Here is a 17,145-nt window from a genome sequence, read left to right as displayed (position 1 = left end):
CATCCTTCCTGCCATTTGTGGGTCTGGGGGGGGGGGGGGAGCGTTTGTCTGTGCTATGGGGAAAAAATGAATAAAAAAAGAGAGGTAGACTTGTCGATAACACAATTACCGACAGGTCTGCAGCAGTCGGGTTTTAGGATAGTAAAACCTGATTCAAAATAGCCAAGCAATTGTTAGTGAATCAATCACTTAGCTATTTTGCATAAAGTTTTACTTATTTGTATGGGTGGATCAGATTGGATAGGAGATTGATCAGACATCAGTTTAGTGAATCAGGTCATTACAGGATCGGTAAGTTTAGTGAATCTTGCCCCAAGTTTCTCATTGGAGGCAATGTTCAGTTGTGGATTAGGAATTGGTTATCGGACAGAAAACAGAGGGTAGGGTTAAATGACGATTTTTCTCTTTAAAAACTTTTTTTTGATTTGATCAAAAAAACCGTACAAACATAAGAAAAAAGATCTGTAGTGGGACTGGTACTATTTAACTTATTTATAAATGATTTGGAAATGTGAGTGAGGTGATTAAAAGTGCATTAGACACTAAACTGTTCAAAGTTGTTAAAATAGACGCAGATTGTGAAAAATTGCAGACAGACTATAGGAAATTAGAAGAATGGGCATCCAAATAGTAGAAGAAATTTAAAATACACAAATGCTAAGTGATGCACATTGGAAAGAATAACCCAAATCATAGGGCCTCTTCTATCAAACTGCGCTAGCAGTTTTTAGAGCGGTGAACCGCGCTGAATGGCCCGCACTGCTCTTGACGCTCATAGAGTTCCTGTGAGCATCAGGAGTAGCGCAGGCCATTCAACATAGCTCTCTGCGCTAAAAAGTCCTAGCGCAGTTTGATAGAAAATGCCCATAATTACCAGATGCAAGGGTCCATCTTGGGGATCAGTACCTACGAAAAAGATCTGGGTATCATTGTAGACTATTTCCTGAAACCTTCTGCCCAATGTATGGCTGCGGCCAAAAAAGAAAACCAGATGCTAGGAATTATTAGAATAGGAATGGTAAACAATGTTAATAATGTTATAGTGCTTCTGAGAAAACCAAAAAAACTCTGTGGAGTGACGATGTTCCCAAATGGACTTTATTTGAAAGTATCAAAGTTCCAAAGGTACACTAAAATCATCCACATAAAATAATTCCATCCACATAAAAGTAAATCATCCACATAAGAGCCTTAAAGGACCTAGTCCGCTAGGGATACAGGACCCAACACGGTCTGCGTTTCGACAAAAAGTCTTCTTCAGGGGTCCCTGGGGGGTCCTATAAAGGTGTGTACGTGGGAACATTAATAGTGCTTCTGAATCACTCAAATGTGCAACCTCGCTTGAGTATTGCGTTCAATTCTGGTCACCTTATCTCAAAAAAAGATACTACGGAACTAGAAAAGGTTCAAAGAGCAACCAAGATGATAAAGGGGATGGAACTCCTCTCGTATGAGGAAACACTAAAAAGATTAGGGCTCTTCAGTTTGGAAAAGACAGGCTGAGGGGAGATATAACTGAAGTCTACAAAATCCTGAGTGGTGTAGATCGGGTACAAGTGGATCAATTTTTCACTCCGCCAAAAACTACAAAGACTAGGGGACACTCGATGAAGTTACAGGGAAATAATTTTAAAACCAATAGGAGGAAATATTTTTTCACTCAGAGAATAGTTAAGCTCTGGATGTGGTAAGAGCGGATAGCGTAGCTGGTTTTAAGAAAGATTTGGACAAATTTCTGGAGGAAAAGTCCATAGTCTGTTATTGGCACAGACAAAGGAAGCCACTGCTTGCCCTGGATTGGTAGCATGGAATGTTGCTACTATTTGGGTTTTTGCCAAGTACTTGTGACCTGGATTGGCCACCGTGAAAACGGGCTACTGGGCTAGATGAACCATTGTCCTGACCCAGGAAGACTATTCTTATGTTCTTATCTAAAAAAGAAGGATAAGGCATTTCAGAGATAGGAAGAGAAATGCTCTCTTTTAGCTAAATGGCAAAGTAACAATTATATTCCAAAGACAATTTGCTGCTTTTGCAAATATGAGTGTCAGAGAACAAATTGAATTCTCTTGAAATCCTAAACAAAATACTTTGCATAATTATTATCAGTCAGGCTGGCAGAAACGAGCTTAGTCTAAAGTTGAGAGATCTTCTATGTATTAAAGACGACTCAGCCAAATTATTTTTGGCAGATACTGTACTCCGTTTTGCTGAATATCTGCCTAAGATGTAATTTCTTTTTTGAAACTATAGTGAAGATTGTAACAAAAACAATGTATTATTTCTATAGCGCTACCAGATGCATGCAGCACTGTATATTCAACATGCAAGAGACCGTCCCTGCCTGATAGAGCTTGCAATCTACCGTATTTTCACTCATATACCGCGCACCCGTGTAAAACGCGCACACGGGTATAGCGCGCGGGGAACTGTAATTTATGTAAATACATTTTTATATACCGCACACACCTGTATACCGCGCATGCCGCCCCGACTCTCCCGTCGCTGCCCGACTCTCCTTTCGCCCGCCCTGACTCTCCTCTGGCCAGCCCGACTCTCCTTTAGCCCGCCCCGACTCTCCTCTCCCCCTTGAAGTCCTGTCCCCACCCTGAAAGCCTGATGCCCCCCCTCGACGTCCAATTCACCCCCCCCGCAGGACCGCTCGCACCCGCACCCCGAAGGACCGCTTGCACCCCCACAGCCTCCCCACCCCCCCATCATGTAGAAGTTTCCTACTGTCGTCCTGCTGCTTCCTCTGCCGGCGGTCCTGCCCCTTCTCTTAGCCCTGCGTCTACGCTGCTTCCTCTTCCGGCGATCCCGCCCTTTCTCTGACGTCAGACTTCTACATGATGGGGGGGGAGGCTGTGGGGGTGCGAGCGGTCCTTCGGGGTGGGGGGTGAATCGGACATCGGGGGGGAATTATGTAAAAAAAAAAGGTGATAACCCGCTCACGCATATAACGCGCATGGTTATACACGGTTTGTAAAATCGTGTATAACGCGCGTGTTATATGCGTAAAAATACGGTAATTATGACAGACACACAGGACAGAAGAGTGAATCTATATACGCTGCTCAGGTAGGGAATTAGACAGGGAATGATGAGACGGATAGGGTGGGAACTGTGGAGGGAATGAGCAGCAGAAATGGGTGCTTTACAAATTGGTTGGGTTAAGACCTAAGTGCAGCTTCAAAAAAGTGGGCTTTCAGTATGGATTTGAATACCGCCAGAGATGGAGCCTAATGTACCAAGTCAGGAAGGTTGTTTTAGGCACATGGCAAAGCAAGATAGAAGGGATTGAGTTGGAAGTTGGCCGTAGAGGAGAATGATACCACTAAGAGAGCCTTAACCGACAAATGGAGTTGACGGGGCGGAGTGTAGGGAGAGATAAGAGAGGAGAGATACTGAGGAGAAGCAAAGTGAATACATTTGTAACTCAATAAGATGAGTTTGAACTGTATGCGGTAACAGATGGGGACCCAGTAAAATAACTTGAGGAAAGGGGTAACGTGAGCATAACAATATTGGTGGAATATGAGACGTGCAGCAGAATTCTGAATAGATTGAAGGGGAGAGAGATAACTTAGCGGAAGACCTGTGAGAAGCAAATTGCAGTAGTCCAGGCAAGAGGTGATGAGAGCGTGGATGAGGGTCTCGGCAGTATGCTCAGAGAGGAAAGACTAGGGTTACCAGATTTTCCATCTCGTAAAAGAGGATGAGTGGCCCTGCTCTGTGACCAACCCAGGTCCCAGGTACCTGGCAGAAACCAAAGAGTAGCAACATTCCAGAGCTGAGTCTGTGATGTCATAATGCCTCATTCCACCAATGCCTTGATTGTCCTATACTTGGCTCACATAAGAATATAAGAATTGCCATTCTGGGACAGACTGAAGGTCCATCAAGCCTAGTATCCTGTTTCCTGAGAAAGCATTCTATACTTGTGTGCTTGATATAAGTTGCATTTTAACAGACACAAAAAAATATGTAGTTTGTCCCATGCTAACTCATCTTTTAACATAAAAGCTAACATAATACCTCTTGAATTGCTGGATTGAATTTTCCAATGGGATAAAAGGATTATCTAATTCAGGGCCCAAGGCACACTAGGCCAGATTCTCAAAACTTACTGTGGCTTTAATCAGTGGTTCCCAACCCTGTCCTGGAGGACCCCCAGGCCAGTCGGGTTTTCAGGATAGCCCTAATGAATATGCATGAGAGAGATCTGCATATAATGGAGGTGCCAGGAATGCAAATCTGCTCCATGCATATTCATTAGGGCTATCCTGAAAACCCGACTGGCCTGGGGGTCCTCCAGGACAGGGTTGGGAACCAATGGCTTTAATGATGGTCACTAAACCAGTTCCAACTAGTTTAGCATGCCAGTATTTTTCCTCCCGAGTCTCAGAACAGCTCACCATCGTCTTTTCCAAGCTTCCTAGCAGCCTCCAACTCTGCCATGCAAATGTACAATAATGTCATTAGTATTAAAATTGTAGTAAAATGGGCTCATTAATATTTAAATGAGCACTCCGGACAATTCTCTATCATCACCAGGTGATTCTCCAAATGAAGTGCCGGCTTTTAATGACCCAAAATTACCAGCTAGTCCGGGGGTGCCATTGCTTTGAAAAGCATGTCTCGGGCGTGTGTATCTGACTGTGGTCCATGATAAAAATGTAAAAACAAAAACACTATTCACGTAAATTATAGTAATATAGTGATGAGAAAAAAAATCTCAAAAGCACGCATCTCGAGCGTGTGTATTAAAGGCGTATATTAAAGGCGTGTCTTATATGCGCTTGTTGAAAGCTGATGATTGAATGTCCTGTACTCCCCACTGCCCAACAACCCTGCCAGCTAATTAACTGTTCCCCTCAACTGTATCCATGACATCCTGTTTGTCTGGCTTGGCTGTTTCGATTGTAAGCTCTTTCAAGCAGGGACTGTTTTCTTCTTCTTTGTGACTCTGTACAGCGCTGCGTACGTCTGGTAGCGCTATAGAAATAAGTAACAGTAGTAGTTGAAGGCAGCACTAAACATGATTCTACACAGTGCGCCTAACTCTTACAGAAGCGTGCTTAGTTGGTGCCAATTTTTTAGGCAACATATATAGAATCGGGACCTTAAATATTGGTGTCTAACTTTAGGTGTCTTTGTAGTGTTTTAGGGCATTAATTCTTTAGCTTCCTGCTTTAGTGCTCCAACATGTCCAATTCTATGTAATTCTATGAAGAGAGAGATGGAAGAAACTGGTCAGAAACTGTTAAAAGTCCAAAACAATTTGGAAAGGGGCCTGCAGATCTTTATCAAATGAAGTCTATATGCTCTTAGTTGCTGTAGTAAACCAGCAGGTGGAAAAGATTACAGTCGCAATCTCTCCTCATAGGGAGCTTCCTTCCCCCTCCTGTTGGATAGATGGTTCTATTTTAGTATTTGCAAGAATAGAAAGATAGATGAGAATGAAAGGAGATATCTCTTTAATCCAGCAGGTTTCCTGAGGTTGACAAGAAGTTTCCTAAGGTGACAAGATAAGTGAACAGAGATTAATGAGTTATTCCTGCCCTGCCATACAGAGATTATAAAGCATATTTTACCTGACTAACAAGCCTACTGTAGGCCCCAAGGCCTGTGGCTTTTTGCTGTTCTGTGACAATGGAGTTATCACCCCAATTTATTATTTTATATCTTTCAATAATTAAGAAATATAGGATGAATTTTTTTTTTCAAGAGAAATAAAACAAAATATTAATCATTGCTGGAATATGCAAACGTGTCCTTCCCTCCTGTTCATTCTCAACCAACACCTTAGCTAGTATCGAGTTGTTGTTTGCATAACTTCCAGGAGAGGCGTTGGTGCACCTTGACATGTTTTTGATCTATCAAACCAAGGGAAAATACAGTAAACTAAAATCAATGACTTTCAGAAATATTGTTTACACAGTGAAATCAATATATGGCAACATAGGACCTTAGAATGACCTGTCCTACCTGAAACAGCTTAACACCTCAGGGGCCTACAATTTTTGTTTATTTTAAAAGCGTCTAGCCCAGTGGTTCCCAACCCTGTCCTGGAGGACCACCAGGCCAATCAGGTTTTCAAGCTAGCCCTAATGAATATGCATGAGAGAGATTTGCATATAATGGAAGTGACAGGCATGAAAATCTGCACCATGCATATTCATTAAGGCTATCCTGAAAACCCGATTGGCCTGGTGGTCCACCAGGACAGGGTTGGGAACCACTGGGCTAGCCCACTACATCTGAGGGGGTAACAGAAAAGCACACATGATATTTCATAACCATAACACACGGAAATAAAGACCATGCATTACCGAGATCACAATCAGACCCTAATTATTCCCCCCCCTCCCAAAGCTGTGTTATGGTAATGTATGTTATTTACCAATTAATACAATTTAATAGTACTACAGTGCTATTTATCAATAGGGTGGCACAGTGGCATAGCAAGGATGAGATGCGCCTAGGGTGGTGGTGCCCCTCCCCACCCTCTTCTCTACTCCCCACCTGTGTCCATTCCTTCCCTGCCCCCTTCCCTTTCCCCTTGCCTCCTTAATGTTCCCAGTGTGAGCAGCAACCCCGGTTTGCTGCTCACTCCAGCTTCGGCTCTTCCTCCGATGTCACTTCCTAGGTGTGGGTTCAAGAAGCGATGTAAGGAAGAGCTGACGGGGTTGGGGTTTGCTGCTCATGCAAGGAAGGGAATGGGCATGTGCATGCGGTAGTGGGGGGGAGGGGGAAAGGAGAGGAGGATGGATGCTAGCACCTCCACCAAGATGGTGCAAGGGGTGTCCCCCCTTACTACGACATTGCAATGTATGTTAAAATATAAATGAGATGCAAAACTCTTATATATGCAAAGCAGCTCATCATTGGGCAAGATGAATAAAACAACTTGAATTAAATCTTACAAGCTAATCCATTCTTTCTCCTTGGTAGCATCTTAAAGATATTCCATCCTCAATATCCCCAATTCCCTTTCAAAGTTTCCCCAATCCCTCCATCCCTAGTTCGTTATCATTATTACCTCTCACAGATCCCTCAAACCTTTTCTGTGTCAAAAAGAATGACCATCTAATACTTGGATCCAATTGCCCCAATAAAATTCCCTTGTATACTAGGAGTCATCTTGATGGGTAATAGGAGAGCAGAAGCAACCCCCTGGCTATCCTGCCCCAGCAGCTCCCTGATTCAAAATGGCTACCTCAGTCCTCTAGTGGTAATATTGAGGGATATGGGTTTATTTTATAAAGGGGATTGGGGATAATATAGACATGTGATCAGGGTTGAGGGGCTAGGGGATTAATTTTGAAAATGGATAAAGCAGTTGAGGGTTTGAGGTGAAATATTTTGACAAGCGTTCAAAGTGGTAGGGGGGAGAAGTTTGTTGCCATAACAGGCCTCAAGTTGGGCCTGATATATTTGCATTTATTCAACAAAATTTGTGTGATATTCCTCGTTTCAGCAACACAAAATTTCACTGCAGGATTTCAAATGGAAACGTGCATTTCAGTTCCCACAAGCTTGCAACTTGCTACAGATGAGTTTTTACAGACTTTTGTCTGCTTTCTAAAAACATTCTTATAATAAGGTACCATCAGAAGCTGCACTGGTTTCAAAAAGAAACCTATACAAAATCACAGAGACTCCCGATGCAGGGCCATAAGACTGAAACATGTACGTTAGTGGTTAGTTTCAACTCGCATGGTTTCTTGTTAATCGTATTTTTTAGTAAATTTCCCTAACAACAATAATGACTTAGTTATCACATGCTTGTTTAAATTTGGCCCTGTCAATAATAGAGGGGGGTGACAACATGTTCACTTAGGACACAATGACCTGCTTTAGGATTCATCTATTTCCCAATCCTATAGGAAGTAGCATCTGGAACATGCATCTATTTAAAAAAAACTTTAGCATTTGCTAGTAATGCTTAACCAAGCAATATTATTTTTATTGTAACTCTGAAGCATTTCTATTCTTCAGCTTCATCTTTTTATATATATATATATATATATATATATATATAAACTGATGTCTTTCTTCAGATATCCCAGACAAGTGATGTCACCTACATAGTGCGTTATAGCCCCCCCGTTATATCCTGCTTAATACAATTATTGCCATCAGCCTTATCTGAACAATAAAGCATCACAACACCAATGGTCATCTTCACAGTCCCCTTCTTTTACTAAAACGAAGCATGGGCTTTAGGGCCAGCAATGGCGGTAACTGCTCCGGCGCTCATAGGATTCCAGGTACGTTAGATAGATTATGAGCCCACCGGGACAGAGAGGGAAAATGCTTGAGTACCTGATTGTAAAAACCGCTTAGATAACCTTGATAAGCGGTATATCAAATCCTAATAAACTTGAAACTTAGTAAAAGAACCGAGGGGGGAGATGTTTGTGTGAGTACTTATCTTGAGGAGCTGTCCCAGTAGTTTAATTTGCGTTAGTGAATGTAAATGTGTGAATTCCATGCTACATATTCCCATTTTTTTTTAAAAGGCACAGTGATAAATTATTTTCCTACTTTCAGTTTCAGCCAAACAAGATTGCGTGACTTGATCATGGTCATACACTGAGCAGTGGATAAAAGAATCAAACCAAGATCTCTATTTATTCATCTGTGGTTTCAAGTTTATTATTATTTGATATCCCTCAAATCAAATCATAACTAAGCAGCTTATAATGGCAATTACAGTAAAACATTGGATTGCAAGTAACTTGGTTTGGAAGTGTTTTGCAAGACAAGCAAAACATTTGATTCAATTTTAACTTGATATACAAGCAACGTCTTCCAATACAAGTACATACAGTATACCCACATCACAACTGCGCCGATGGTTCTTCTCTTTCTGACTCTGTGGGAGTGCAGTGACTGTTGTAAATGAGCGAGGTCTTGCAATACAAGTACATACAGTATACAGGCGTCACATCATCACAACTGAGCCGATGGTTCTTCTCTCTCTGACGCTGCGGGAGTGCAGTGACTGTTCTAAATGAGTGAGGTCTTCCAATACAAGTACATACAGTATACCCACATCACAACTGCGCCGATGGTTCTTCTCTTTCTGACTCTGTGGGAGTGCAGTGACTGTTCTAAATGAGCGAGGTCTTGCAATACAAGTACATACAGTATACAGGCGTCACATCATCACAACTGAGCCGATGGTTCTTCTCTCTCTGACGCTGCGTGAGTGCAGTGACTGTTCTAAATGAGTGAGGTCTTCCAATACAAGTACATACAGTATACCCACATCACAACTGCGCCGATGGTTCTTCTCTTTCTGACTCTGTGGGAGTGCAGTGACTGTTCTAAATGAGCGAGGTCTTGCAATACAAGTACATACAGTATACAGGCGTCACATCATCACAACTGAGCCGATGGTTCTTCTCTCTCTGACGCTGCGGGAGTGTAGTGACTGTTCTAAATGAGTGAGGTCTTGCAATACAAGTACATACAGTATACCTACATCACAACTGCGCTGATGGTTCTTCTCTTTCTGACTCTGTGGGAGTGCAGTGACTGTTCTAAATGAGCGAGGTCTTGCAATACAAGGACATACAGTATACAGGCGTCACATCATCACAACTGAGCCGATGGTTCTTCTCTCTCTGACGCTGCGGGAGTGTAGTGACTGTTCTAAATGAGCGAGGTCTTGCAATACAAGTACATACAGTATACCCACATCACAACTGCGCTGATGGTTCTTCTCTTTCTGACTCTGTGGGAGTGCAGTGACTGTTCTAAATGAGCGAGGTCTTGCAATACAAGTACATACAGTATACAGGCGTCACATCATCACAACTGAGCCGATGGTTCTTCTCTCTCTGACGCTGCGGGAGTGTAGTGACTGTTATAAATGAGTGAGGTCTTGCAATACAAGTACATACAGTATACCTACATCACAACTGCGCTGATGGTTCTTCTCTTTCTGACTCTGTGGGAGTGCAGTGACTGTTCTAAATGAGCGAGGTCTTGCAATACAAGTACATACAGTATACAGGCGTCACATCATCACAACTGAGCCGATGGTTCTTCTCTCTCTGACGCTGCGGGAGTGTAGTGACTGTTCTAAATGAGCGAGGTCTTGCAATACAAGTACATACAGTATACCCACATCACAACTGCGCTGATGGTTCTTCTCTTTCTGACTCTGTGGGAGTGCAGTGACTGTTCTAAATGAGCGAGGTCTTGCAATACAAGTACATACAGTATACAGGCGTCACATCATCACAACTGAGCCGATGGTTCTTCTCTCTCTGACGCTGCGGGAGTGTAGTGACTGTTATAAATGAGTGAGGTCTTGCAATACAAGTACATACAGTATACCTACATCACAACTGCGCTGATGGTTCTTCTCTTTCTGACTCTGTGGGAGTGCAGTGACTGTTCTAAATGAGCGAGGTCTTGCAATACAAGTACATACAGTATACAGGCGTCACATCATCACAACTGAGCCGATGGTTCTTCTCTCTCTGACGCTGCGGGAGTGTAGTGACTGTTCTAAATGAGCGAGGTCTTGCAATACAAGTACATACAGTATACCCACATCACAACTGCGCTGATGGTTCTTCTCCTTCTGACTCTGTGGGAGTGCAGTGACTGTTCTAAATGAGCGAGGTCTTGCAATACAAGTACATACAGTATACCCACATCACAACTGCGCCGATGGTTCTTCTCTTTCTGACTCTGTGGGAGTGCAGTGACTGTTCTAAATGAGCGAGGTCTTGCAATACAAGTACATACAGTATACCCACATCACAACTGCGCCGATGGTTCTTCTCTTTCTGACTCTGTGGGAGTGCAGTGACTGTTGTAAATGAGCGAGGTCTTGCAATACAAGTACATACAGTATACAGGAGTCACATCATCACAACTGAGCCGATGGTTCTTCTCTCTCTGACGCTGCGGGAGTGCAGTGACTGTTCTAAATGAGTGAGGTCTTCCAATACAAGTACATACAGAATACCCACATCACAACTGCGCCGATGGTTCTTCTCTTTCTGACTCTGTGGGAGTGCAGTGACTGTTCTAAATGAGCGAGGTCTTGCAATACAAGTACATACAGTATACAGGCGTCACATCATCACAACTGAGCCGATGGTTCTTCTCTCTCTGACGCTGCGGGAGTGTAGTGACTGTTCTAAATGAGCGAGGTCTTGCAATACAAGTACATACAGTATACCCACATCACAACTGCGCTGATGGTTCTTCTCTTTCTGACTCTGTGGGAGTGCAGTGACTGTTCTAAATGAGCGAGGTCTTGCAATACAAGTACATACAGTATACCCACATCAAAACTGCGCTGATGGTTCTTCTCTTTCTGACTCTGTGGGAGTGCAGTGACTGTTGTAAATGAGCGAGGTCTTGCAATACAAGTACATACAGTATACAGGCGTCACATCATCACAACTGAGCCGATGGTTCTTCTCTCTCTGACGCTGCGGGAGTGCAGTGACTGTTCTAAATGAGTGAGGTCATCCAATACAAGTACATACAGAATACCCACATCACAACTGCGCCGATGGTTCTTCTCTTTCTGACTCTGTGGGAGTGCAGTGACTGTTCTAAATGAGCGAGGTCTTGCAATACAAGTACATACAGTATACAGGCGTCACATCATCACAACTGAGCCGATGGTTCTTCTCTCTCTGACGCTGCGTGAGTGCAGTGACTGTTCTAAATGAGTGAGGTCTTCCAATACAAGTACATACAGTATACCCACATCACAACTGCGCCGATGGTTCTTCTCTTTCTGACTCTGTGGGAGTGCAGTGACTGTTCTAAATGAGCGAGGTCTTGCAATACAAGTACATACAGTATACAGGCGTCACATCATCACAACTGAGCCGATGGTTCTTCTCTCTCTGACGCTGCGGGAGTGTAGTGACTGTTCTAAATGAGCGAGGTCTTGCAATACAAGTACATACAGTATACCCACATCACAACTGCGCTGATGGTTCTTCTCTTTCTGACTCTGTGGGAGTGCAGTGACTGTTCTAAATGAGCGAGGTCTTGCAATACAAGTACATACAGTATACAGGCGTCACATCATCATAACTGAGCCGATGGTTCTTCTCTCTCTGACGCTGCGGGAGTGTAGTGACTGTTCTAAATGAGCGAGGTCTTGCAATACAAGTACATACAGTATACCCACATTACAACTGCGCTGATGGTTCTTCTCTTTCTGACTCTGTGGGAGTGCAGTGACTGTTCTAAATGAGCGAGGTCTTGCAATACAAGTACATACAGTATACAGGCGTCACATCATCACAACTGAGCCGATGGTTCTTCTCTCTCTGACGCTGCGGGAGTGTAGTGACTGTTATAAATGAGTGAGGTCTTGCAATACAAGTACATACAGTATACCTACATCACAACTGCGCTGATGGTTCTTCTCTTTCTGACTCTGTGGGAGTGCAGTGACTGTTCTAAATGAGCGAGGTCTTGCAATACAAGTACATACAGTATACAGGCGTCACATCATCACAACTGAGCCGATGGTTCTTCTCTCTCTGACGCTGCGGGAGTGTAGTGACTGTTCTAAATGAGCGAGGTCTTGCAATACAAGTACATACAGTATACCCACATCACAACTGCGCTGATGGTTCTTCTCCTTCTGACTCTGCGGGAGTGCAGTGACTGTTCTAAATGAGCGAGGTCTTGCAATACAAGTACATACAGTATACCCACATCACAACTGCGCCGATGGTTCTTCTCTTTCTGACTCTGTGGGAGTGCAGTGACTGTTCTAAATGAGCGAGGTCTTGCAATACAAGTACATACAGTATACCCACATCACAACTGCGCCGATGGTTCTTCTCTTTCTGACTCTGTGGGAGTGCAGTGACTGTTGTAAATGAGCGAGGTCTTGCAATACAAGTACATACAGTATACAGGCGTCACATCATCACAACTGAGCCGATGGTTCTTCTCTCTCTGACGCTGCGGGAGTGCAGTGACTGTTCTAAATGAGTGAGGTCTTCCAATACAAGTACATACAGAATACCCACATCACAACTGCGCCGATGGTTCTTCTCTTTCTGACTCTGTGGGAGTGCAGTGACTGTTCTAAATGAGCGAGGTCTTGCAATACAAGTACATACAGTATACAGGCGTCACATCATCACAACTGAGCCGATGGTTCTTCTCTCTCTGACGCTGCGTGAGTGCAGTGACTGTTCTAAATGAGTGAGGTCTTCCAATACAAGTACATACAGTATACCCACATCACAACTGCGCCGATGGTTCTTCTCTTTCTGACTCTGTGGGAGTGCAGTGACTGTTCTAAATGAGCGAGGTCTTGCAATACAAGTACATACAGTATACAGGCGTCACATCATCACAACTGAGCCGATGGTTCTTCTCTCTCTGACGCTGCGGGAGTGTAGTGACTGTTCTAAATGAGTGAGGTCTTGCAATACAAGTACATACAGTATACCTACATCACAACTGCGCTGATGGTTCTTCTCTTTCTGACTCTGTGGGAGTGCAGTGACTGTTCTAAATGAGCGAGGTCTTGCAATACAAGTACATACAGTATACAGGCGTCACATCATCACAACTGAGCCGATGGTTCTTCTCTCTCTGACGCTGCGGGAGTGTAGTGACTGTTCTAAATGAGCGAGGTCTTGCAATACAAGTACATACAGTATACCCACATCACAACTGCGCTGATGGTTCTTCTCTTTCTGACTCTGTGGGAGTGCAGTGACTGTTCTAAATGAGCGAGGTCTTGCAATACAAGTACATACAGTATACCCACATCACAAATGCGCTGATGGTTCTTCTCTTTCTGACTCTGTGGGAGTGCAGTGACTGTTGTTAATGAGTGAGGTCTTGCAATACAAGTACATACAGTATACAGGCGTCACATCATCACAACTGAGCCGATGGTTCTTCTCTCTCTGACGCTGCGGGAGTGCAGTGACTGTTCTAAATGAGTGAGGTCTTCCAATACAAGTACATACAGAATACCCACATCACAACTGCGCCGATGGTTCTTCTCTTTCTGACTCTGTGGGAGTGCAGTGACTGTTCTAAATGAGCGAGGTCTTGCAATACAAGTACATACAGTATACAGGCGTCACATCATCACAACTGAGCCGATGGTTCTTCTCTCTCTGACGCTGCGTGAGTGCAGTGACTGTTCTAAATGAGTGAGGTCTTCCAATACAAGTACATACAGTATACCCACATCACAACTGCGCCGATGGTTCTTCTCTTTCTGACTCTGTGGGAGTGCAGTGACTGTTCTAAATGAGCGAGGTCTTGCAATACAAGTACATACAGTATACAGGCGTCACATCATCACAACTGAGCCGATGGTTCTTCTCTCTCTGACGCTGCGGGAGTGTAGTGACTGTTCTAAATGAGTGAGGTCTTGCAATACAAGTACATACAGTATACCTACATCACAACTGCGCTGATGGTTCTTCTCTTTCTGACTCTGTGGGAGTGCAGTGACTGTTCTAAATGAGCGAGGTCTTGCAATACAAGTACATACAGTATACAGGCGTCACATCATCACAACTGAGCCGATGGTTCTTCTCTCTCTGACGCTGCGGGAGAGTAGTGACTGTTCTAAATGAGCGAGGTCTTGCAATACAAGTACATACAGTATACCCACATCACAACTGCGCTGATGGTTCTTCTCTTTCTGACTCTGTGGGAGTGCAGTGACTGTTCTAAATGAGCGAGGTCTTGCAATACAAGTACATACAGTATACAGGCGTCACATCATCACAACTGAGCCGATGGTTCTTCTCTCTCTGACGCTGCGGGAGTGTAGTGACTGTTATAAATGAGTGAGGTCTTGCAATACAAGTACATACAGTATACCTACATCACAACTGCGCTGATGGTTCTTCTCTTTCTGACTCTGTGGGAGTGCAGTGACTGTTCTAAATGAGCGAGGTCTTGCAATACAAGTACATACAGTATACAGGCGTCACATCATCACAACTGAGCCGATGGTTCTTCTCTCTCTGACGCTGCGGGAGTGTAGTGACTGTTCTAAATGAGCGAGGTCTTGCAATACAAGTACATACAGTATACCCACATCACAACTGCGCTGATGGTTCTTCTCTTTCTGACTCTGTGGGAGTGCAGTGACTGTTCTAAATGAGCGAGGTCTTGCAATACAAGTACATACAGTATACAGGCGTCACATCATCACAACTGAGCCGATGGTTCTTCTCTCTCTGACGCTGCGGGAGTGTAGTGACTGTTATAAATGAGTGAGGTCTTGCAATACAAGTACATACAGTATACCTACATCACAACTGCGCTGATGGTTCTTCTCTTTCTGACTCTGTGGGAGTGCAGTGACTGTTCTAAATGAGCGAGGTCTTGCAATACAAGTACATACAGTATACAGGCGTCACATCATCACAACTGAGCCGATGGTTCTTCTCTCTCTGACGCTGCGGGAGTGTAGTGACTGTTCTAAATGAGCGAGGTCTTGCAATACAAGTACATACAGTATACCCACATCACAACTGCGCTGATGGTTCTTCTCCTTCTGACTCTGTGGGAGTGCAGTGACTGTTCTAAATGAGCGAGGTCTTGCAATACAAGTACATACAGTATACCCACATCACAACTGCGCCGAAGGTTCTTCTCTTTCTGACTCTGTGGGAGTGCAGTGACTGTTCTAAATGAGCGAGGTCTTGCAATACAAGTACATACAGTATACCCACATCACAACTGCGCCGATGGTTCTTCTCTTTCTGACTCTGTGGGAGTGCAGTGACTGTTGTAAATGAGCGAGGTCTTGCTATACAAGTACATACAGTATACAGGAGTCACATCATCACAACTGAGCCGATGGTTCTTCTCTCTCTGACGCTGCGGGAGTGCAGTGACTGTTCTAAATGAGTGAGGTCTTCCAATACAAGTACATACAGAATACCCACATCACAACTGCGCCGATGGTTCTTCTCTTTCTGACTCTGTGGGAGTGCAGTGACTGTTCTAAATGAGCGAGGTCTTGCAATACAAGTACATACAGTATACAGGCGTCACATCATCACAACTGAGCCGATGGTTCTTCTCTCTCTGACGCTGCGTGAGTGCAGTGACTGTTCTAAATGAGTGAGGTCTTCCAATACAAGTACATACAGTATACCCACATCACAACTGCGCCGATGGTTCTTCTCTTTCTGACTCTGTGGGAGTGCAGTGACTGTTCTAAATGAGCGAGGTCTTGCAATACAAGTACATACAGTATACAGGCGTCACATCATCACAACTGAGCCGATGGTTCTTCTCTCTCTGACGCTGCGGGAGTGTAGTGACTGTTCTAAATGAGTGAGGTCTTGCAATACAAGTACATACAGTATACCTACATCACAACTGCGCTGATGGTTCTTCTCTTTCTGACTCTGTGGGAGTGCAGTGACTGTTCTAAATGAGCGAGGTCTTGCAATACAAGTACATACAGTATACAGGCGTCACATCATCACAACTGAGCCGATGGTTCTTCTCTCTCTGACGCTGCGGGAGTGTAGTGACTGTTCTAAATGAGCGAGGTCTTGCAATACAAGTACATACAGTATACCCACATCACAACTGCGCTGATGGTTCTTCTCTTTCTGACTCTGTGGGAGTGCAGTGACTGTTCTAAATGAGCGAGGTCTTGCAATACAAGTACATACAGTATACCCACATCACAACTGCGCTGATGGTTCTTCTCTTTCTGACTCTGTGGGAGTGCAGTGACTGTTGTAAATGAGCGAGGTCTTGCAATACAAGTACATACAGTATACAGGCGTCACATCATCACAACTGAGCCGATGGTTCTTCTCTCTCTGACGCTGCGGGAGTGCAGTGACTGTTCTAAATGAGTGAGGTCTTCCAATACAAGTACATACAGAATACCCACATCACAACTGCGCCGATGGTTCTTCTCTTTCTGACTCTGTGGGAGTGCAGTGACTGTTCTAAATGAGCGAGGTCTTGCAATACAAGTACATACAGTATACAGGCGTCACATCATCACAACTGAGCCGATGGTTCTTCTCTCTCTGACGCTGCGTGAGTGCAGTGACTGTTCTAAATGAGTGAGGTCTTCCAATACAAGTACATACAGTATACCCACATCACAACTGCGCCGATGGT

This window comes from Geotrypetes seraphini, chromosome 18, assembly GCF_902459505.1.
Source record: "Geotrypetes seraphini chromosome 18, aGeoSer1.1, whole genome shotgun sequence".
Classification (NCBI taxonomy): domain Eukaryota; kingdom Metazoa; phylum Chordata; class Amphibia; order Gymnophiona; family Dermophiidae; genus Geotrypetes; species Geotrypetes seraphini.
The sequence above is the reverse complement of the archived record's forward strand: the minus strand, read 5'-3'. Positions refer to the sequence as shown.